Raw genomic sequence first — 24,630 nt, 5'->3', positions numbered from 1 at the left:
TGAGTTTTTGATCTCAATAAAAAGTTTTGTTTTGGACCATCAACCATAAAATTTGATGATGTGTTTTCTCTTTTACCTTTATACAAAGTAGGGGAGCATTCATAGAATCTGGATACAGGTTGATCTCCAAGTTGGGGAGATTCATAATCAAAAGAAGAGTAAGTACAAGTGGTGGTTTGCGAAAAACAAATGAAATTCGTAGCTTGGAAAAAAAAGAGAAAAACAAAAGAAAAACAACGTGTGAACTTGGACAGTTGTTGAAAATAAAAGAAACATCGAGCTACGAATGAAAGGATGAACGGGTGAGAAAGCTAATGGTATAGAGAAAAAGGAATGAGTTGTGATTCGGATGCTTCCCTAGAATAGGAACAACCCTTGAATATCTTCTTTTCTTTGAATCTAAACCACATTACAACCCTATAAAGACCTTCCGATTCTCAGATTCCACAGGACTTGATGCTAACAATACAGTGAACGTATGATATGGATATTTGTTGATTTAATTGTTTGGATGAGTGTTTAACCCCTCTTTTATTCATCATACTTTATGATGAGAGTGATCAGTGCTGATTCAACTGCGGTTGTGTAGTGTTTTGAACTTCTGGAGGTAATTTCCTTTCAAAATCTGTTTCATGTGAATGTTCTGAGTTTGCAGGGAGATGAAGAGTATCAGATTCGATCACTGAATTGAGCCATTTGAAAAACTTTTTGAAAAACTTGTTGCATGATTGTTGGTATGTATTGTTGTAATCACTGAGGTAAGTAATTTTGTTTAGGGACAAACAAAACTCTAAGTTGGGGAGAGTTTGTTAGGAGTGAATTAACAGTATTTTCATGTGTTAAAATAACTACCTTTTGATCTGAAGTTGAACATATCTTATGATTTTTAATCATTTTATGGTTAGAATAGAACTCTAGAAGTTCGATGCTAATTGTAGATCAAATTGTATCACTTTGGGTGTTATTTGTGCAGGTATTAAGGCTGAAAAGTAGGGACGAGGAAGCACGAAGGTGTAAAGACTTTGGCGAAGAGAAATCACAAAGAAGAGGGATGAAGCAATGGCCGAGCCGCAGCAAGAAGGGGCGAGACGCGCCAAACCTCCTGACTTCACTTCGCGTCTCGCCAATACGTGTCGAGCCGCGGCTTCTTCGTAAAAAGAGAAATTGTTATAAATAGAAGCCCTAATCCTCATAAGAGAGAGATCTTTGGTGAGCGAAATTCAGAGAGCAATCCTATTCCAGAGCAGAAAACAACATTCGACGGAGAATTCAACATCAATTGAAGACATTCCCTTGATGAAGATGAATCCCTCTATGAAGTTTTGTGTGTTATTCATGTCTATGGAGAGCTAAACCCCATTGTGTTGAGTTTAAGGTAGTAGTTAACCTATGAAGATGCAATTACTTTGATTAATTCCTGTGAACAATTGTTTAAGTTTTATTATCAATAAAGAACCTTGCTTTTATTTTATATCATTGTTGAACTATCAATCGAGAGATAGGGTTTATACTTTTGCCCTAGGTTCTTATATTGACTTGTTGATTAATTCTCAGAGATGAGATTTTGAAGAAGTTTTCATAAATCATCGTGTTTAATTCCCTTTATCTTTATAGTTATTCTGAGAGATCGAATATCATACCGGTAGAGGTGGCTCTAAATTGATCTTAGACATAATATCTCTTTTGAGGATGAATGAAGATAATAACTTATACAATGTTCACTTGTGGATTAATTGATTATTGCATATGAATAGGTTGATGAACCCTAGAACTCAACATATTCATCACCGTGTTATTCATTCTTAAGCTTTAAGTCATTTAATTCTTATTCTGTTATTTACATGTTTGGATTAAAACAATCAAAATCAATACTTTTTACTACTCATTATAAACTAACTATAGAACGACAGCAATATTAACTCAGTCTCTGTGGATACGATATTAGAAAATATTTACCCAAAATACTTTCAACAATTTGGCGCCGTTGCCGGGGACTGTGTCAATATTGCACGCATTGTAATAGTCGTATTATTTTTAGTTATTTACTTAATTTTAGATTTTTTTGTTGAATTACTTAATTTTAGATTTTTTGTTTAGTTACTTAATTTTAGATTTTTTATTAGTTACTTAATTTTAGATTTTTAGTTTAGTTCCTTTATTTTAGATTTTTAGTTAGTTACTTTATTTTAGACTTTGTTATTGCAATAGTCTTTTAATTTTGATTTTTTTACTATTAATTTTTTTTTATCGTGTTATTTCACTTGGTTTCTAGTTTTGTAGATTTTTGTTTGTCGGAATGTTGGATCCAAATATAAATGTTGCGATTCATGCTCAAAACGAGATCCTAACTCAACAAATGGAGTATCTCCTTCAAAGTGTGTCACAATTCACACCTCAAGTTAATGAGTTTCATGATATCGGATGGTGCACACTGGAAGATGCGATGGAGTATCATATGGCTAACCATGAATATCAACAACAAAGGCTTTCACACTATAATCAAGGTTATCAAAGAGGGCCCTCTGAGTTAGAGGAAACCATGAATCAATTCATGCAATTCTCTTTAGCCATTCAACAAAACTAGGAAACTCAAGATGTCCAACTTACCAAATTCTTAACCGAGCAAAACGTAAGTCAAGTCTCAACTTTTTAAAACCCTACGACTTGTGTAGAAACTTGCAATACTACTTCTATAAGGAGTGTAAAAGTGATTGGTGAGGATGTTGGAAAGAAGAGAGTGGAGGAGGAAGTTGATGACAAGGAAGATGTTGTTGAAAAGGATAATATAGAGTATGTAAACATCAAGAAAAATATAGAAGTTGAGTATGAGCTCTCAATGAAGCTACCTTATCCAAGACCTCCTAAAAAAGTAGATGATGTGTTAGTCGAAGGAACAAAAAAGGAGGATATAATCAAAGAAGTCGTGAATGAGTTAGAAACTTCAAAAGTTGAAACTTTTTCAAAAGAGAATAGGGTGGACTTAGAGTTGAAGAAGAGTAGTAATGCAAAGGAGCATAAACTCTCATTGGAATTACTTCCTCTACAAGTTCCTAATAAAGAAGGGAAGGAGAGTCATTACTTTAGACCAATGGAAATGTTTAGCCGTTTGCAAATCACCATCCCATTTTTAGAAGGTTTAGAGTTAAAGCCAAAATGTGTCAAATTCATCAAGGATAGGTTCTCACAGAAGAAGAAATTAACGGATAAGGAGGTTATCTCTCTTGAGGAGAGGACAAAACAAATGAAGGAAGAGAGATCGCGAGTTGAAGTGGTAAGAACTAAGGATGAAGAAACCACACAAGCAAACATTAAATACTTTTGGGGCTTCATATTGATAAGAAAAGTACCAAGAAAACGAGACAATGGTTGATGATTCAACCATGAACCGTCGAGCCATGCGACGTTAAACGAGGCGCTTCGTGGGAGGTAACCCACACTTCTAATGTTTTCTTTTGTTTTGTTTATTTTTATTTCAGGAATAATAAGGGGACCTTTCTGGGAAATCTAGGAAGAAGCAATTGATTTGGCAATACCCTTTGTGAGTCAACCCTCTCGGGCTTGTTCTGAAACATTGAGGTCAATGTTTAGTTCAAGTTTGGGGGTGGATTTACACTTTTGCATTTTTCAATTTTTTGTTTATTATTTGTTTGTTTCCCCAAATTTTAATGAGTAGTTCCTAAAAAAAGCTCGAGTGAAACAATGAGAATGCCAACAATGGAGCAACATGCATGAAAGTGGTAGTGAGTGGAAATTTTTGAAAAATTAATTTTTCCCTTTCTTTTTCAATAAAAGTGACAAGGCATGTATGAATTTTCAAACTCAAAATCTTAGTGTGTGCATGAAACGTAGGTTGTTAGTAAATACTAATAGAAGTTCTTTGTGGTACACAATTTTTTGTTGGATCGGCTTAGCCTTAACCATTGTGAGGAAAGCTTTCCATTGTTTACTATATGCAGGAGACCATCGATTAATTTGACATGTTTGTATTTTGCTAAGCCAATTGTCGCATCGTTTTGTGGAAATCCGTGAAAATGACTTAGGCACTTGTTTGAATCTGAGAGTTTCTTTGAGCCTATTCCATCTTAAAACTTTTTTTTTGTGAGAGCGTGATCCTTTGCTAACCATTCTTTGAGACTGAGATCAAAATAAATATCATAATATACACCAAGAAAAACATCTGGTGAGTTTTTGATCTCAATAAAAAGTTTTGTTTTGGACCATCAACCATAAAATTTGATGATGTGTTTTCTCTTTTACCTTTATACAAAGTAGGGGAGCATTCATAGAATCTGGATACAGGTTGATCTCCAAGTTGGGGAGATTCATAATCAAAAGAAGAGTAAGTACAAGTGGTGGTTTGCGAAAAACAAATGAAATTCGTAGCTTGGAAAAAAAAGAGAAAAACAAAAGAAAAACAACGTGTGAACTTGGACAGTTGTTGAAAATAAAAGAAACATCGAGCTACGAATGAAAGGATGAACGGGTGAGAAAGCTAATGGTATAGAGAAAAAGGAATGAGTTGTGATTCGGATGCTTCCCTAGAATAGGAACAACCCTTGAATATCTTCTTTTCTTTGAATCTAAACCACATTACAACCCTATAAAGACCTTCCGATTCTCAGATTCCACAGGACTTGATGCTAACAATACGGTGAACGTATGATATGGATATTTGTTGATTTAATTGTTTGGATGAGTGTTTAACCCCTCTTTTATTCATCATACTTTATGATGAGAGTGATCAGTGCTGATTCAACTGCGGTTGTGTAGTGTTTTGAACTTCTGGAGGTAATTTCCTTTCAAAATCTGTTTCATGTGAATGTTCTGAGTTTGCAGGGAGATGAAGAGTATCAGATTCGATCACTGAATTGAGCCATTTGAAAAACTTTTTGAAAAACTTGTTGCATGATTGTTGGTATGTATTGTTGTAATCACTGAGGTAAGTAATTTTGTTTAGGGACAAACAAAACTCTAAGTTGGGGAGAGTTTGTTAGGAGTGAATTAACAGTATTTTCATGTGTTAAAATAACTACCTTTTGATCTGAAGTTGAACATATCTTATGATTTTTAATCATTTTATGGTTAGAATAGAACTCTAGAAGTTCGATGCTAATTGTAGATCAAATTGTATCACTTTGGGTGTTATTTGTGCAGGTATTAAGGCTGAAAAGTAGGGACGAGGAAGCACGAAGGTGTAAAGACTTTGGCGAAGAGAAATCACAAAGAAGAGGGATGAAGCAATGGCCGAGCCGCAGCAAGAAGGGGCGAGACGCGCCAAACCTCCTGACTTCACTTCGCGTCTCGCCAATACGTGTCGAGCCGCGGCTTCTTCGTAAAAAGAGAAATTGTTATAAATAGAAGCCCTAATCCTCATAAGAGAGAGATCTTTGGTGAGCGAAATTCAGAGAGCAATCCTATTCCAGAGCAGAAAACAACATTCGACGGAGAATTCAACATCAATTGAAGACATTCCCTTGATGAAGATGAATCCCTCTATGAAGTTTTGTGTGTTATTCATGTCTATGGAGAGCTAAACCCCATTGTGTTGAGTTTAAGGTAGTAGTTAACCTATGAAGATGCAATTACTTTGATTAATTCCTGTGAACAATTGTTTAAGTTTTATTATCAATAAAGAACCTTGCTTTTATTTTATATCATTGTTGAACTATCAATCGAGAGATAGGGTTTATACTTTTGCCCTAGGTTCTTATATTGACTTGTTGATTAATTCTCAGAGATGAGATTTTGAAGAAGTTTTCATAAATCATCGTGTTTAATTCCCTTTATCTTTATAGTTATTCTGAGAGATCGAATATCATACCGGTAGAGGTGGCTCTAAATTGATCTTAGACATAATATCTCTTTTGAGGATGAATGAAGATAATAACTTATACAATGTTCACTTGTGGATTAATTGATTATTGCATATGAATAGGTTGATGAACCCTAGAACTCAACATATTCATCACCGTGTTATTCATTCTTAAGCTTTAAGTCATTTAATTCTTATTCTGTTATTTACATGTTTGGATTAAAACAATCAAAATCAATACTTTTTACTACTCATTATAAACTAACTATAGAACGACAGCAATATTAACTCAGTCTCTGTGGATACGATATTAGAAAATATTTACCCAAAATACTTTCAACAATTTGGCGCCGTTGCCGGGGACTGTGTCAATATTGCACGCATTGTAATAGTCGTATTATTTTTAGTTATTTACTTAATTTTAGATTTTTTTGTTGAATTACTTAATTTTAGATTTTTTGTTTAGTTACTTAATTTTAGATTTTTTATTAGTTACTTAATTTTAGATTTTTAGTTTAGTTCCTTTATTTTAGATTTTTAGTTAGTTACTTTATTTTAGACTTTGTTATTGCAATAGTCTTTTAATTTTGATTTTTTTACTATTAATTTTTTTTTATCGTGTTATTTCACTTGGTTTCTAGTTTTGTAGATTTTTTTAATGAGTAGTTCCTAAAAAAAGCTCGAGTGAAACAATGAGAATGCCAACAATGGAGCAACATGCATGAAAGTGGTAGTGAGTGGAAATTTTTGAAAAATTAATTTTTCCCTTTCTTTTTCAATAAATGTGACAAGGCATGTATGAATTTTCAAACTCAAAATCTTAGTGTGTGCATGAAACGTAGGTTGTTAGTAAATACTAATAGAAGTTCTTTGTGGTACACAATTTTTTGTTGGATCGGCTTAGCCTTAACCATTGTGAGGAAAGCTTTCCATTGTTTACTATATGCAGGAGACCATCGATTAATTTGACATGTTTCTATTTTGCTAAACCAATTGTCGCATCGTTTTGTGGAAATCCGTGAAAATGACTTAGGCACTTGTTTGAATCTGAGAGTTTCTTTGAGCCTATTCCATCTTAAAACTTTTTTTTTTGTGAGAGCGTGATCCTTTGCTAACCATTCTTTGAGACTGAGATCAAAATAAATATCATAATATACACCAAGAAAAACATCTGGTGAGTTTTTGATCTCAATAAAAAGTTTTGTTTTGGACCATCAACCATAAAATTTGATGATGTGTTTTCTCTTTTACCTTTATACAAAGTAGGGGAGCATTCATAGAATCTGGATACAGGTTGATCTCCAAGTTGGGGAGATTCATAATCAAAAGAAGAGTAAGTACAAGTGGTGGTTTGCGAAGAACAAATGAAATTCGTAGCTTGGAAAAAAAGAGAAAAACAAAAGAAAAACAACGTGTGAACTTGGACAGTTGTTGAAAATAAAAGAAACATCGAGCTACGAATGAAAGGATGAACGGGTGAGAAAGCTAATGGTATAGAGAAAAAGGAATGAGTTGTGATTCGGATGCTTCCCTAGAATAGGAACAACCCTTGAATATCTTCTTTTCTTTGAATCTAAACCACATTACAACCCTATAAAGACCTTCCGATTCTCAGATTCCACAGGACTTGATGCTAACAATACGGTGAACGTATGATATGGATATTTGTTGATTTAATTGTTTGGATGAGTGTTTAACCCCTATTTTATTCATCATACTTTATGATGAGAGTGATCAGTGCTGATTCAACTGCGGTTGTGTAGTGTTTTGAACTTCTGGAGGTAATTTCCTTTCAAAATCTGTTTCATGTGAATGTTCTGAGTTTGCAGGGAGATGAAGAGTATCAGATTCGATCACTGAATTGAGCCATTTGAAAAACTTTTTGAAAAACTTGTTGCATGATTGTTGGTATGTATTGTTGTAATCACTGAGGTAAGTAATTTTGTTTAGGGACAAACAAAACTCTAAGTTGGGGAGAGTTTGTTAGGAGTGAATTAACAGTATTTTCATGTGTTAAAATAACTACCTTTTGATCTGAAGTTGAACATATCTTATGATTTTTAATCATTTTATGGTTAGAATAGAACTCTAGAAGTTCGATGCTAATTGTAGATCAAATTGTATCACTTTGGGTGTTATTTGTGCAGGTATTAAGGCTGAAAAGTAGGGACGAGGAAGCACGAAGGTGTAAAGACTTTGGCGAAGAGAAATCACAAAGAAGAGGGATGAAGCAATGGCCGAGCCGTAGCAAGAAAGGGAGAGACGTGCCAAACCTTCTGAATTCACTTCGCGCCTCGCCAATCCGTGTCGAGCCGCGGCTTCTTCGTAAAAAGAGAAATTGTTATAAATAGAAGCCCTAATCCTCATAAGAGATAGATCTTTGGTGAGCGAAATTCGGAGAGCAATCCTATTCCAGAGCAGAAAACAACATTCGACGGAGAATTCAACATCAATTGAAGACATTCCCTTGATGAAGATGAATCCCTCTATGAAGTTTTGTGAGTTCTTCATGTCTATGGAGAGCTAAACCCCATTGTGTTGAGTTTAAGGTAGTAGTTAACCTATGAAGATACAATTACTTTGATTAATTCCTGTGAACAATTGTTTAAGTTTTATTATCAATAAAGAACCTTGCTTTTATTTTATATCATTGTTGAACTATCAATCGAGAGATAGGGTTTATACTTTTGCCCTAGGTTCTTATATTGACTTGTTGATTAATTCTCAGAGATGAGATTTTGAAGAAGTTTTCATAAATCATCGTGTTTAATTCCCTTTATCTTTATAGTTATTCTGAGAGATCGAATATCATACCGGTAGAGGTGGCTCTAAATTGATCTTAGACATAATATCTCTTTTGAGGATGAATGAAGATAATAACTTATACAATGTTCACTTGTGGATTAATTGATTATTGCATATGAATAGGTAGATGAACCCTAGAACTCAACATATTCATCACCATTGTTATTCATTCTTAAGCTTTAAGTCATTTAATTCTTATTCTGTTATTTACATGTTTGGATTAAAACAATCAAAATCAATACTTTTCACTACTCATTATAAACTAACTATAGAACGGCAACAATATTAACTCAGTCTCTGTGGATACGATATTAGAAAATATTTACCCAAAATACTTTCAACAGATGCAAAATACATTTAACCTGGACTAATGAAGCGAGGTAACGATGAGCATCATAAAAAGCTGTCACTTTACCCCTCGGTTTTTAAAACACCGAGGGATAAATTTATCTTCACATGGGTTCGAACCCTAGCATCTACACTTTAATTATTTTTAAAACTAGTGCATCACACATCTCAGTTTATAAATTAAATCGAGGGGTAAAATAAATTGTTTTATTTTTTAAAAACCCGTTACATTGTTTACATAGAATATTAACAAATTAATTTGTTTATAAACTACATTGTTTACATAGAATATTAATGTAAAAATTAATTTGTCAGTGAAGGTAAAATGTTGGATCGTCAAATCATTAAATTATGGGGAAGATCAAATGTTGGGTTGATAAGTGCCAAAATGTCGATGTTTTGAGTATGTAAATAGTGGCGCTTATCGATATTTTTGTTAATACCGTTTGAATAATTCCCCGTTTTATGTATAAATACGTATACTTTGTGAATAGTTGTATTTTCATATACTTTTATTCCATTTGATAGTTTTTCCTTTGTTTTTATAGGTATTCATGCTTATTGGAGCCTTGAGGAATAAAGTGTCAAAGGCACGGCTTCGATTTCGCAGTTTTGGTGCAAGCCCGCTTAGCCATCGTCAAGCGGACTTCCAAAGAATCAAAATAAGGATGAAAAAAATCATCATTTTGGTTTCCATTCATTCATTATTGGATAGAGCATTGAATAAGCTTTCCAACGCTTCGAACCGGGCGCAATTCGGAGTTACGGTTCTCGAGTTATGGCGAAAACAAAATCTGATTTTTAGCAGACTCCGCTAAGCGGAGGGGGTCCGCTGAGCGGAGCTCCAGCAGAGCAAATCAGCGTCTGGATGCAATTTTGAGTCCGCTGAGCGGAGGGGGTCCGCTAAGCGGACCTGCTAAGACAGCAGCTCGTTAAAAGGGGCAAAAATCACATTTTTAGGTTATGGTTTGGGTATTTTTGAGTCCCAACACCATCAACTTCATTCTTAGAGTAGAATTGGCTTAGAAAACAACTTCGGAGGTTGCATAAGGATGATCGGGGGTGGATTGAGCGTCGAACGGAGCTGACAAACCGGGAGATTTTCGGTTCATTTCTCTTCTTCTTTGTGTATTTCTCTTTGGTTGGGTTTTGTTTGTATATTTACTTGAATCTTATGTATATTTACCGATTATAATGTTATGTTTAACTTGCTTTACGAATCTGTGTTGATGTTATCCTGGATTTTTGCTCTATGTTGGGGATTTGGGTTGCTTTAGAGATAAACTTCTTAAATCTTTATCTAGGATGATAATCTGTTGGTTCTGAACTCTAGAGATAGATTTAGAGCTAGCATTCACCGTTTGTATATGTACGTAATGCTTTCGTGTTTGAGCGGCGCGCGAGAGATCGCCGACGCGAGAACACGGATGTTCTCTCGACTTTGCGTTAGAGATAACCTTAGTTGTGAGATGATCTCGTTTGTGCTCCATAGATGGACGCTTATGTGAGAGATACGTGATAACATAGACGAGTATCGCAGGTTGAGTATTACGGGTCGGTAAGTGTATGTTTGTGAAGAGTGAATATATTTACATTCCTGATAAGTTATTTCTCTTCTAAGAATGTGTTTATTCTTTTCCTGTCTATATCTTTGTTTACTTTTTGCTCATTCAAACCCAAGCTCGAAACCGTAGAAACTGTTGAATGGCATCTCTCCATCTCTGAGGACGATAATTCCCGGATCAATATTTCCAAATCTTTTTTCGTTGCTTGCCCTATACTGCATTCAACAAAATGGCGCCGTTGCCGGGGATGGTTTTGATTGCATCGCAATAGTTTTCGTGGTTTTGAGCTTTGTATATATCGTATATATTGTATAGTTTCACTTGTATATATACTTACTTGTACATGTTTACTTGTTTGTGTTCACCATATAGTTACTTGTATATGTTTACATATAAGTATACTTTTATTGGTGAATGTTGGTGAAACATGTTGATCTCGGATGAGCTCTTTAATAACAAATCTTCACTTTTCAACTTGTGAATCCAACATTCACCAACTTTACCTTTTTGTATGATAATAGTTGTTTGTGTTTCATACTTGTGCATATGTGTTTGTTTATGTATATGGTTGTATATTTTTGTTTTTATGTTCGTTTAATCATTGTATATATTTGTACCCGTAACGTTTGTTGAGTGGTTGGTTAGGACACTTTCTTTAGGCTTGTGCGGTGAGACGTCACCATGGCATGATTGGAGGAAGCTACTTTCCAAACACCGAAACAATAAAGGCGTCGAGCTAACGACGTAAAACAAGCGCTTGTTGGGAGGCACCCCAACGGTTGTAAAGTTTTGTTTATTTTTATGTTTAAGAGGAATTTAGGGGAAGTGGTGTGTGATTGGAACAACTGGTGCAATTCTGATTTTTCTGAGTTCTGATGTGCCCGCTAAGCGGAGCAGAGCTCGCTAAGCGAGCATAGCAGAATTTTGTTTTTCTGCTCTGTACCAGTGGGGTTCCCATTCCACTTGGTTTATTCACTTTTCCCACTTTCACCAAGGTTGTTTAATAGTATACAATAGTTTTGTTTTTCTAATTCTTTTGTTGTTGTTTGTACTCAAATTTTGTTCGGTAATTTGAAGATTTTTGAGGTGATTTTCCAAAGCTTGAGTGTTTCAACTTGCGGATGTATGGTAGGATATTATTTTTGAAGTTGTATCACTCAAGGTAATTATTTATCGCTTTCTATAGCATAGCATGTTTAGGAAACTTTTCATTTGTACAATTACCATGCCATTCATTCTTTTGCATTACTTGCTTGTTGATTGAATCACTTTAGTTCCCAAACCATAAATGTGAGGAAGCTTTCCATTGTTTACATATGCTGGAGGCCACAATCTTTGTTTTAACTGGATTTTATTATGCTTAATCTTCTGTTTATGTTGATTTTATGAAAGCATAAAAAGGATCAAGGCATTTTGTTTCATTTTGAGCACAACCACCATAACCAAATAGTCAATTCACCTTGTGAGTGTGTGATCATTTGTTAACCCTTTTGAGCCTTTTTGTCAATGTCCATGTTGTATTTGCTAAATGCTTATCTTTGAGTGTTTAGTTCTCATTTTTGCATGGATGATTGATTCTTTATTTTCTTGAACCCTCAACCATGATTTTTGGTATGAATTTTTACCTTGCCTTAGGAAGTAGAGAGTATTCATATGATGGTGTGGTTGAATTCAAGTTGGGGAGAGAAATGGTTGCTACTTATGTGGTTGTTGCTATGAGGTTGAAAAGAAAGAAAAAAAAAGAAAAAAAAACGTGAAAAGAAAAAGAAAGAAAAAAAATGAAAAAGTTTTGAAAAAGAAAAGGAAAAGAGAAGTGAATAATTGTGCTAATAAGTATTGTGATTGGTTTGAGAAACTTGTGGTTATGGAAGAAGTTTAATCGAGGTTTTGTTGTTTGAATCTTTGGTGGATTGATCACTCCCTTAGGTTTAGGCAAGTTTTTGTTTCGATTAGCCTTAGGACATATCCCTTGTTTGTTAACCAAGCCACATTACAACCTTGAAAAGTCTTTGTGATTCTTGCTTTTGTATCTTCAATGTGATTTTTGGATGAATGCATAATTTAATCTTTTGTTTGCAAGATTGTTGGATGAGTGTTAAGAGTCCTTCACCTTTGTGTGTTCTTCATCCATTGATGAATTTTTGCTAGGTGTGATTCATGATGTGAGCTTGTATTGTTTTAGAATGTTTTGTATGCTTTTTGTACTTAGGATTTGTTTCGTTTACATGTTGTCGTTGTAGGATAGTGGTAAGTACTTACTTTGTTTATACGTTTTTGTGTTGAACCATACATTTGTTTTTGTTTTTCAAAACTTGTTGATTCACAATTCTTTGGTTTATTACTTTTGATTATTTGATTTATTTGACATTGTTTGAGGACAAACAAAGTTTCAAGTTGGGGAGAGTTTGATAAGTGCCAAAATGTCGATGTTTTGAGTATGTAAATAGTGGCACTTATCGATACTTTTGTTAATACCGTTTGAATAATTCCCCGTTTTATGTATAAATACGTATACTTTGTGAATAGTTGTATTTTCATATACTTTTATACCATTTGATAGTTTTTCCTTTGTTTTTATAGGTATTCATGCTTATTGGAGCCTTGAGGAATAAAGTGTCAAAGGCACGGCTTCGATTTCGCAGTTTTGGTGCAAGCCCGCTTAGCCATCGTCAAGCGGACTTCCAAAGAATCAAAATAAGGATGAAAAAAATCATCATTTTGGTTTCCATTCATTCATTATTGGATAGAGCATTGAATAAGCTTTCCAACGCTTTGAACCGGGCGCAATTCGGAGTTACGGTTCTCGAGTTATGGCGAAAACAAAATCTGATTTTTAGCAGACTCCGCTAAGCGGAGGGGGTCCGCTGAGCGGAGCTCCAGCAGAGCAAATCAGCGTCTGGATGCAATTTTGAGTCCGCGGAGCGGAGGGGGTCCGCTAAGCGGACCTGCTAAGACAGCAGCTCGTTAAAAGGGGCAAAAATCACATTTTTAGGTTATGGTTTGGGTATTTTTGAGTCCCAACACCATCAACTTCATTCTTAGAGTAGAATTGGCTTAGAAAACAACTTCGGAGGTTGCATAAGGATGATCGGGGGTGGATTGAGCGTCGAACGGAGCTGACAAACCGGGAGATTTTCGGTTCATTTCTCTTCTTCTTTGTGTATTTCTCTTTGGTTGGGTTTTGTTTGTATATTTACTTGAATCTTATGTATATTTACCGATTATAATGTTATGTTTAACTTGCTTTACGAATCTGTGTTGATGTTATCCTGGATTTTTGCTCTATGTTGGGGATTTGGGTTGCTTTAGAGATAAACTTCTTAAATCTTTATCTAGGATGATAATCTGTTGGTTCTGAACTCTAGAGATAGATTTAGAGCTAGCATTCACCGTTTGTATATGTACGTAATGCTTTCGTGTTTGAGCGGCGCGCGAGAGATCGCCGACGCGAGAACACGGATGTTCTCTCGACTTTGCGTTAGAGATAACCTTAGTTGTGAGATGATCTCGTTTGTGCTCCATAGATGGACGCTTATGTGAGAGATACGTGATAACATAGACGAGTATCGCAGGTTGAGTATTACGGGTCGGTAAGTGTATGTTTGTGAAGAGTGAATATATTTACATTCCTGATAAGTTATTTCTCTTCTAAGAATGTGTTTATTCTTTTCCTGTCTATATCTTTGTTTACTTTTTGCTCATTCAAACCCAAGCTCGAAACCGTAGAAACTGTTGAATGGCATCTCTCCATCTCTGAGGACGATAATTCCCGGATCAATATTTCCAAATCTTTTTTCGTTGCTTGCCCTATACTGCATTCAACAAAATGGCGCCGTTGCCGGGGATGGTTTTGATTGCATCGCAATAGTTTTCGTGGTTTTGAGCTTTGTATATATCGTATATATTGTATAGTTTCACTTGTATATATACTTACTTGTACATGTTTACTTGTTTGTGTTCACCATATAGTTACTTGTATATGTTTACATATAAGTATACTTTTATTGGTGAATGTTGGTGAAACATGTTGATCTCGGATGAGCTCTTTAATAACAAATCTTCACTTTTCAACTTGTGAATCCAACATTCACCAACTTTACCTTTTTGTATGATAATAGTTGTTTGTGTTTCATACTTGTGCATATGTGTTTGTTTATGTATATGGTTGTATATTTTTGTTTTTATGTTCGTTTAATCATTGTATATATTTGTACCCGTAACGTTTGTTGAGTGGTTGGTTAGGACACTTTCTTTAGGCTTGTGCGGTGAGACGTCACCATGGCATGATTGGAGGAAGCTACTTTCCAAACACCGAAACAATAAAGGCGTCGAGCTAACGACGTAAAACAAGCGCTTGTTGGGAGGCACCCCAACGGTTGTAAAGTTTTGTTTATTTTTATGTTTAAGAGGAATTTAGGGGAAGTGGTGTGTGATTGGAACAACTGGTGCAATTCTGATTTTTCTGAGTTCTGATGTGCCCGCTAAGCGGAGCAGAGCTCGCTAAGCGAGCATAGCAGAATTTTGTTTTTCTGCTCTGTACCAGTGGGGTTCCCATTCCACTTGGTTTATTCACTTTTCCCACTTTCACCAAGGTTGTTTAATAGTATACAATAGTTTTGTTTTTCTAATTCTTTTGTTGTTGTTTGTACTCAAATTTTGTTCGGTAATTTGAAGATTTTTGAGGTGATTTTCCAAAGCTTGAGTGTTTCAACTTGCGGATGTATGGTAGGATATTATTTTTGAAGTTGTATCACTCAAGGTAATTATTTATCGCTTTCTATAGCATAGCATGTTTAGGAAACTTTTCATTTGTACAATTACCATGCCATTCATTCTTTTGCATTACTTGCTTGTTGATTGAATCACTTTAGTTCCCAAACCATAAATGTGAGGAAGCTTTCCATTGTTTACATATGCTGGAGGCCACAATCTTTGTTTTAACTGGATTTTATTATGCTTAATCTTCTGTTTATGTTGATTTTATGAAAGCATAAAAAGGATCAAGGCATTTTGTTTCATTTTGAGCACAACCACCATAACCAAATAGTCAATTCACCTTGTGAGTGTGTGATCATTTGTTAACCCTTTTGAGCCTTTTTGTCAATGTCCATGTTGTATTTGCTAAATGCTTATCTTTGAGTGTTTAGTTCTCATTTTTGCATGGATGATTGATTCTTTATTTTCTTGAACCCTCAACCATGATTTTTGGTATGAATTTTTACCTTGCCTTAGGAAGTAGAGAGTATTCATATGATGGTGTGGTTGAATTCAAGTTGGGGAGAGAAATGGTTGCTACTTATGTGGTTGTTGCTATGAGGTTGAAAAGAAAGAAAAAAAAAGAAAAAAAAACGTGAAAAGAAAAAGAAAGAAAAAAAATGAAAAAGTTTTGAAAAAGAAAAGGAAAAGAGAAGTGAATAATTGTGCTAATAAGTATTGTGATTGGTTTGAGAAACTTGTGGTTATGGAAGAAGTTTAATCGAGGTTTTGTTGTTTGAATCTTTGGTGGATTGATCACTCCCTTAGGTTTAGGCAAGTTTTTGTTTCGATTAGCCTTAGGACATATCCCTTGTTTGTTAACCAAGCCACATTACAACCTTGAAAAGTCTTTGTGATTCTTGCTTTTGTATCTTCAATGTGATTTTTGGATGAATGCATAATTTAATCTTTTGTTTGCAAGATTGTTGGATGAGTGTTAAGAGTCCTTCACCTTTGTGTGTTCTTCATCCATTGATGAATTTTTGCTAGGTGTGATTCATGATGTGAGCTTGTATTGTTTTAGAATGTTTTGTATGCTTTTTGTACTTAGGATTTGTTTCGTTTACATGTTGTCGTTGTAGGATAGTGGTAAGTACTTACTTTGTTTATACGTTTTTGTGTTGAACCATACATTTGTTTTTGTTTTTCAAAACTTGTTGATTCACAATTCTTTGGTTTATTACTTTTGATTATTTGATTTATTTGACATTGTTTGAGGACAAACAAAGTTTCAAGTTGGGGAGAGTTTGATAAGTGCCAAAATGTCGATGTTTTGAGTATGTAAATAGTGGCACTTATCGATACTTTTGTTAATACCGTTTGAATAATTCCCCGTTTTATGTATAAATACGTATACTTTGTGAATAGTTGTATTTTCATATACTTTTATACCATTTGATAGTTTTTCCTTTGTTTTTATAGGTATTCATGCTTATTGGAGCCTTGAGGAATAAAGTGTCAAAGGCACGGCTTCGATTTCGCAGTTTTGGTGCAAGCCCGCTTAGCCATCGTCAAGCGGACTTCCAAAGAATCAAAATAAGGATGAAAAAAATCATCATTTTGGTTTCCATTCATTCATTATTGGATAGAGCATTGAATAAGCTTTCCAACGCTTTGAACCGGGCGCAATTCGGAGTTACGGTTCTCGAGTTATGGCGAAAACAAAATCTGATTTTTAGCAGACTCCGCTAAGCGGAGGGGGTCCGCTGAGCGGAGCTCCAGCAGAGCAAATCAGCGTCTGGATGCAATTTTGAGTCCGCGGAGCGGAGGGGGTCCGCTAAGCGGACCTGCTAAGACAGCAGCTCGTTAAAAGGGGCAAAAATCACATTTTTAGGTTATGGTTTGGGTATTTTTGAGTCCCAACACCATCAACTTCATTCTTAGAGTAGAATTGGCTTAGAAAACAACTTCGGAGGTTGCATAAGGATGATCGGGGGTGGATTGAGCGTCGAACGGAGCTGACAAACCGGGAGATTTTCGGTTCATTTCTCTTCTTCTTTGTGTATTTCTCTTTGGTTGGGTTTTGTTTGTATATTTACTTGAATCTTATGTATATTTACCGATTATAATGTTATGTTTAACTTGCTTTACGAATCTGTGTTGATGTTATCCTGGATTTTTGCTCTATGTTGGGGATTTGGGTTGCTTTAGAGATAAACTTCTTAAATCTTTATCTAGGATGATAATCTGTTGGTTCTGAACTCTAGAGATAGATTTAGAGCTAGCATTCACCGTTTGTATATGTACGTAATGCTTTCGTGTTTGAGCGGCGCGCGAGAGATCGCCGACGCGAGAACACGGATGTTCTCTCGACTTTGCGTTAGAGATAACCTTAGTTGTGAGATGATCTCGTTTGTGCTCCATAGATGGACGCTTATGTGAGAGATACGTGATAACATAGACGAGTATCGCAGGTTGAGTATTACGGGTCGGTAAGTGTATGTTTGTGAAGAGTGAATATATTTACATTCCTGATAAGTTATTTCTCTTCTAAGAATGTGTTTATTCTTTTCCTGTCTATATCTTTGTTTACTTTTTGCTCATTCAAACCCAAGCTCGAAACCGTAGAAACTGTTGAATGGCATCTCTCCATCTCTGAGGACGATAATTCCCGGATCAATATTTCCAAATCTTTTTTCGTTGCTTGCCCTATACTGCATTCAACAAAATGGCGCCGTTGCCGGGGATGGTTTTGATTGCATCGCAATAGTTTTCGTGGTTTTGAGCTTTGTATATATCGTATATATTGTATAGTTTCACTTGTATATATACTTACTTGTACATGTTTACTTGTTTGTGTTCACCATATAGTTACTTGTATATGTTTACATATAAGTATACTTTTATTGGTGAATGTTGGTGAAACATGTTGATCTCGGATGAGCTCTTTAATAACAAATCTTCACTTTTCAACTTGTGAATCCAACATTCACCAACTTTACCTTTTTGTATGATAATAGTTGTTTGTGTTTCATACTTGTGCATATGTGTTTGTTTATGTATATGGTTGTATATTTTTGTTTTTATGTTCGTTTAATCATTGTATATATTTGTACCCGTAACGTTTGTTGAGTGGTTGGTTAGGACACTTTCTTTAGGCTTGTGCGGTGAGACGTCACCATGGCATGATTGGAGGAAGCTACTTTCCAAACACCGAAACAATAAAGGCGTCGAGCTAACGACGTAAAACAAGCGCTTGTTGGGAGGCACCCCAACGGTTGTAAAGTTTTGTTTATTTTTATGTTTAAGAGGAATTTAGGGGAAGTGGTGTGTGATTGGAACAACTGGTGCAATTCTGATTTTTCTGAGTTCTGATGTGCCCGCTAAGCGGAGCAGAGCTCGCTAAGCGAGCATAGCAGAATTTTGTTTTTCTGCTCTGTACCAGTGGGGTTCCCATTCCACTTGGTTTATTCACTTTTCCCACTTTCACCAAGGTTGTTTAATAGTATACAATAGTTTTGTTTTTCTAATTCTTTTGTTGTTGTTTGTACTCAAATTTTGTTCGGTAATTTGAAGATTTTTGAGGTGATTTTCCAAAGCTTGAGTGTTTCAACTTGCGGATGTATGGTAGGATATTATTTTTGAAGTTGTATCACTCAAGGTAATTATTTATCGCTTTCTATAGCATAGCATGTTTAGGAAACTTTTCATTTGTACAATTACCATGCCATTCATTCTTTTGCATTACTTGCTTGTTGATTGAATCACTTTAGTTCCCAAACCATAAATGTGAGGAAGCTTTCCATTGTTTACATATGCTGGAGGCCACAATCTTTGTTTTAACTGGATTTTATTATGCTTAATCTTCTGTTTATGTTGATTTTATGAAAGCATAAAAAGGATCAAGGCATTTTGTTTCATTTTGAGCACAACCACCATAACCAAATAGTCAATTCACCTTGTGAGTGTGTGATCATTTGTTAACCCTTTTGAGCCTTTTTGTCAATGTCCATGTTGTATTTGCTAAATGCTTATCTTTGAGTGTTTAGTTCTCATTTTTGCATGGATGATTGATTCTTTATTTTCTTGAACCCTCAACCATGATTTTTGGTATGAATTTTTACCTTGCCTTAGGAAGTAGAGAGTATTCATATGATGGTGTGGTTGAATTCAAGTTGGGGAGAGAAATGGTTGCTACTTATGTGGTTGTTGCTATGAGGTTGAAAAGAAAGAAAAAAAAAGAAAAAAAAACGTGAAAAGAAAAAGAAAGAAAAAAAATGAAAAAGTTTTGAAAAAGAAAAGGAAAAGAGAAGTGAATAATTGTGCTAATAAGTATTGTGATTGGTTTGAGAAACTTGTGGTTATGGAAGAAGTTTAATCGAGGTTTTGTTGTTTGAATCTTTGGTGGATTGATCACTCCCTTAGGTTTAGGCAAGTTTTTGTTTCGATTAGCCTTAGGACATATCCCTTGTTTGTTAACCAAGCCACATTACAACCTTGAAAAGTCTTTGTGATTCTTGCTTTTGTATCTTCAATGTGATTTTTGGATGAATGCATAATTTAATCTTTTGTTTGCAAGATTGTTGGATGAGTGTTAAGAGTCCTTCACCTTTGTGTGTTCTTCATCCATTGATGAATTTTTGCTAGGTGTGATTCATGATGTGAGCTTGTATTGTTTTAGAATGTTTTGTATGCTTTTTGTACTTAGGATTTGTTTCGTTTACATGTTGTCGTTGTAGGATAGTGGTAAGTACTTACTTTGTTTATACGTTTTTGTGTTGAACCATACATTTGTTTTTGTTTTTCAAAACTTGTTGATTCACAATTCTTTGGTTTATTACTTTTGATTATTTGATTTATTTGACATTGTTTGAGGACAAACAAAGTTTCAAGTTGGGGAGAGTTTGATAAGTGCCAAAATGTCGATGTTTTGAGTATGTAAATAGTGGCACTTATCGATACTTTTGTTAATACCGTTTGAATAATTCCCCGTTTTATGTATAAATACGTATACTTTGTGAATAGTTGTATTTTCATATACTTTTATACCATTTGATAGTTTTTCCTTTGTTTTTATAGGTATTCATGCTTATTGGAGCCTTGAGGAATAAAGTGTCAAAGGCACGGCTTCGATTTCGCAGTTTTGGTGCAAGCCCGCTTAGCCATCGTCAAGCGGACTTCCAAAGAATCAAAATAAGGATGAAAAAAATCATCATTTTGGTTTCCATTCATTCATTATTGGATAGAGCATTGAATAAGCTTTCCAACGCTTTGAACCGGGCGCAATTCGGAGTTACGGTTCTCGAGTTATGGCGAAAACAAAATCTGATTTTTAGCAGACTCCGCTAAGCGGAGGGGGTCCGCTGAGCGGAGCTCCAGCAGAGCAAATCAGCGTCTGGATGCAATTTTGAGTCCGCGGAGCGGAGGGGGTCCGCTAAGCGGACCTGCTAAGACAGCAGCTCGTTAAAAGGGGCAAAAATCACATTTTTAGGTTATGGTTTGGGTATTTTTGAGTCCCAACACCATCAACTTCATTCTTAGAGTAGAATTGGCTTAGAAAACAACTTCGGAGGTTGCATAAGGATGATCGGGGGTGGATTGAGCGTCGAACGGAGCTGACAAACCGGGAGATTTTCGGTTCATTTCTCTTCTTCTTTGTGTATTTCTCTTTGGTTGGGTTTTGTTTGTATATTTACTTGAATCTTATGTATATTTACCGATTATAATGTTATGTTTAACTTGCTTTACGAATCTGTGTTGATGTTATCCTGGATTTTTGCTCTATGTTGGGGATTTGGGTTGCTTTAGAGATAAACTTCTTAAATCTTTATCTAGGATGATAATCTGTTGGTTCTGAACTCTAGAGATAGATTTAGAGCTAGCATTCACCGTTTGTATATGTACGTAATGCTTTCGTGTTTGAGCGGCGCGCAAGAGATCGCCGACGCGAGAACACGGATGTTCTCTCGACTTTGCGTTAGAGATAACCTTAGTTGTGAGATGATCTCGTTTGTGCTCCATAGATGGACGCTTATGTGAGAGATACGTGATAACATAGACGAGTATCGCAGGTTGAGTATTACGGGTCGGTAAGTGTATGTTTGTGAAGAGTGAATATATTTACATTCCTGATAAGTTATTTCTCTTCTAAGAATGTGTTTATTCTTTTCCTGTCTATATCTTTGTTTACTTTTTGCTCATTCAAACCCAAGCTCGAAACCGTAGAAACTGTTGAATGGCATCTCTCCATCTCTGAGGACGATAATTCCCGGATCAATATTTCCAAATCTTTTTTCGTTGCTTGCCCTATACTGCATTCAACATGGGTGCCGGGATATTTTCAATTTCTTTTGCTAGCATTTGTTTCTGATATAAAACTAAAAAGGTTAGTGAAATAAATGATTTTCTACTCAAATAAATATTTAAGAACACAAACATTAAACCCAAATAATTTTCTGCTTTTGCAATTCATCATAGAGAACTTTTCATGGCAAATGCTTTCACATGAAAGAGAACAAGATGTATTGTGGTGGATGTAGATAGTTTCAAGCGCTTCATGATGTTTCATTGTCAATTTTTTATATTCAGAATGCTTTTATAATGGAAGTTTTTATGTTTCATGCAGATAACTAATGATAGTGTCTTGAGCGTTAATACTCATTAAATGGACGACAAAGATTTGTTTAAGGACTGTGAATATCCTCAATAAACACGCTTATTTATTCCTTGGGTTATGGAAAAAACCTGAGGTAAAAAGTACTTACCCCTTGGTTTCAGTTGAAGATGGAAGTGAATAACCTTTTTCTTTTTAAAAAAAAATTACATTATTTACACAGAATATCAAAATACATTGATTACAACAAATTCAGATTCACCATCATCATTGTTATTCTTGGAGAACAAAAAAAAATTATTGTAATCCAGATTTTGTTACATACCTTGAATGCATCCAACTTCTAATAAGCAGGGGCGGAGCTATAGCCCAGCGAGCCCGGGCACGCGCCCGGGCTCAACTCCTCCTTTTGTTATATACTCCCTACCTAATAGTTGATTTTTTAGATAACACTAGGGGTAAAATTAGTAATTTTTAGACAAAATTAAGGGCAAAATTAGTAAATACAGGGTGTAAAATTTTTGGACAAAATTAAGGTCCAAATTTTTAGACAAAATTAAGGGTAAAATTAGTATAAACATGATATAAAATTAGTAAAAACAGTATAAAATTTTTGCCCTGGCTCCCCAAAATTTCTGGCTCCGCCACTGCTAATAAGTAATTCAAGGTCGATCTCCCTTCTTTATTTAACTTGAAGAAATATTTTTTTTACACTTGCAATCCATCATAGAGAACTTTTCCATCCTTTTTTAAGTTCCAAGATTTAATTATCTTGAACAGATGTTTTTATGGCAAATGCTTTCACAAAAAAGAGAACAAGATATATAGTGGTGAATGTAGATAGTTTGTTGTGGATTGATGTCTTGAATATCTTGAGCGTTGTTCCTTTATGAATGTAGGGTAGAGATTCGTTGTTGTAGCACTGTAACAAAACCCCTCGGTTTTGTTAAAAATTCGAGGAAAAAATATTCTTTTTTAAATATAAAAATCAAATAAAACGAGGAAACCCCTCGGTTTTAGAAAAAAACCAAGGTAATAATTTAAAAAAATTGATGAAGTTCTCAAGAAGCATGTTTATGAATAAATTTCCCAATGTTGTCAACCAAGGAAATCAATGTTGTTTTCTTTGATTGGCAAAATAGAAAGGTTATTCCAAAACATCATCACCATTATGTGAGATAGATTGCAATGGTAGAAAATTATTTTGTTCAAGATATAAGAACATAGAACATTAAAGATTTTTCTTGTCTTGTAATCCATCCCAAAGAATAATGCGTACAAGTTTTGGGGAGCTACATATAAGTTAGAATTAGGGTAAAATCTGTTTAACGAGTGCTTTTGTAGTAACACTTGATTATTTTATCCCTTGATTGTTACGGAAATCGAAAGGATAAATAATTTAGTTTACAAATAAAAAAAGGTTCCACTTATAAAGAAATAAAAACATAAACCGCATTAGCTGAGATTCGAAGCATGTCCTGAATTGTTTTTCCACTAGGTTAAATTTAAAACTGGAGGAATATGTGGTTTTTCTAAAACAAATAAAACATTGAGCGCCTTGGCATTATTTAAACTTCAGTTTTTTGTTGGGTGAGGTGAAAGTTTTGTCATGAAACGTATTATTTGTAGTAGTGTCGTGAGTTTAACATGTTAAAGCTCCCTTTTGTTTTGAGGGATGAGACTGTTAAAATCTCTCAATAATCTTGGTGCAATCTCTCTCCATATATATATATATATATATATATATATATATATATATATATATATATATATATATATATATATATATATATATATATATATATATATATATATATATATATACACTACTTTGGCCTGATTTATAAGCAAAGATTCTTTTTTTAGATTCATTGAATAATGAATGTATCTAGTCTACATAAAAGACCAAATACATTCATTATTCAATGAACCTAAAAAAAACTTTGCTTATAAATAAGGCCGGAGGGAGTATATATATATATATATATATATATATATATATATATATATATATATATATATATATATATATATATATATATATATATATATATATATATATATATATATATATATATATATATATATATATATATATATATATATATATATATATATGATCAAATGACACCAATGTGTCAAAGTTTAGTTTGACACCAAATCTCAACCGTTAAAAAAATTGATCAAACGATCATATTAAATAAAACAAAATAATTAAAATATATATAACCTATTTTTTCTCCTAAAATTTAGGCTACTTATAATCCCGTTTGATCTATTATTAAAAAGAAAATTTAAGTAATCAAGTAGTGTTTATCATTTAAGCATGTCGGGTGTCCAATTTCAATAATTTATTATATATCTAAATCTTTTTAAGATTGACATGTGTTATTCATTTTCCAACATTCACCAATTAAATCACAATTAAATATTACATTCACCTATTCTCTTTCATGATTAAAATTTCAAATCTCTCTCATTTTTCTCCCACACTTTTTCCCTTTCATTTAAATTTGTTTTTCTATTTATTTATTATCACTAAAAATATTAATAATCTAATTTTTAATTTTAATAAAAATAACAATTTGTATTATCTCACGGTGACTATCAATACAATGTATATTTTTATTTTAATCAATCATTACCTTTATTTGAGAGATAAAATCTTTATTTCTAAATATTAATTTATTTTTCTTTCTCTATCTCACAGTTCTTTTTTTATATGATTATTTAATACAATTAAATTTAAAGTTAAATATGTTTGTGTTCCCTCAAAATATAGTGGATTTCGT

The sequence above is a fragment of the Vicia villosa genome, unplaced genomic scaffold, assembly GCF_029867415.1.
Source record: "Vicia villosa cultivar HV-30 ecotype Madison, WI unplaced genomic scaffold, Vvil1.0 ctg.000358F_1_1, whole genome shotgun sequence".
In the NCBI taxonomy this organism is placed as follows: Eukaryota; Viridiplantae; Streptophyta; class Magnoliopsida; order Fabales; family Fabaceae; genus Vicia; species Vicia villosa.
Note: the sequence above shows the minus strand (reverse complement) of the source record.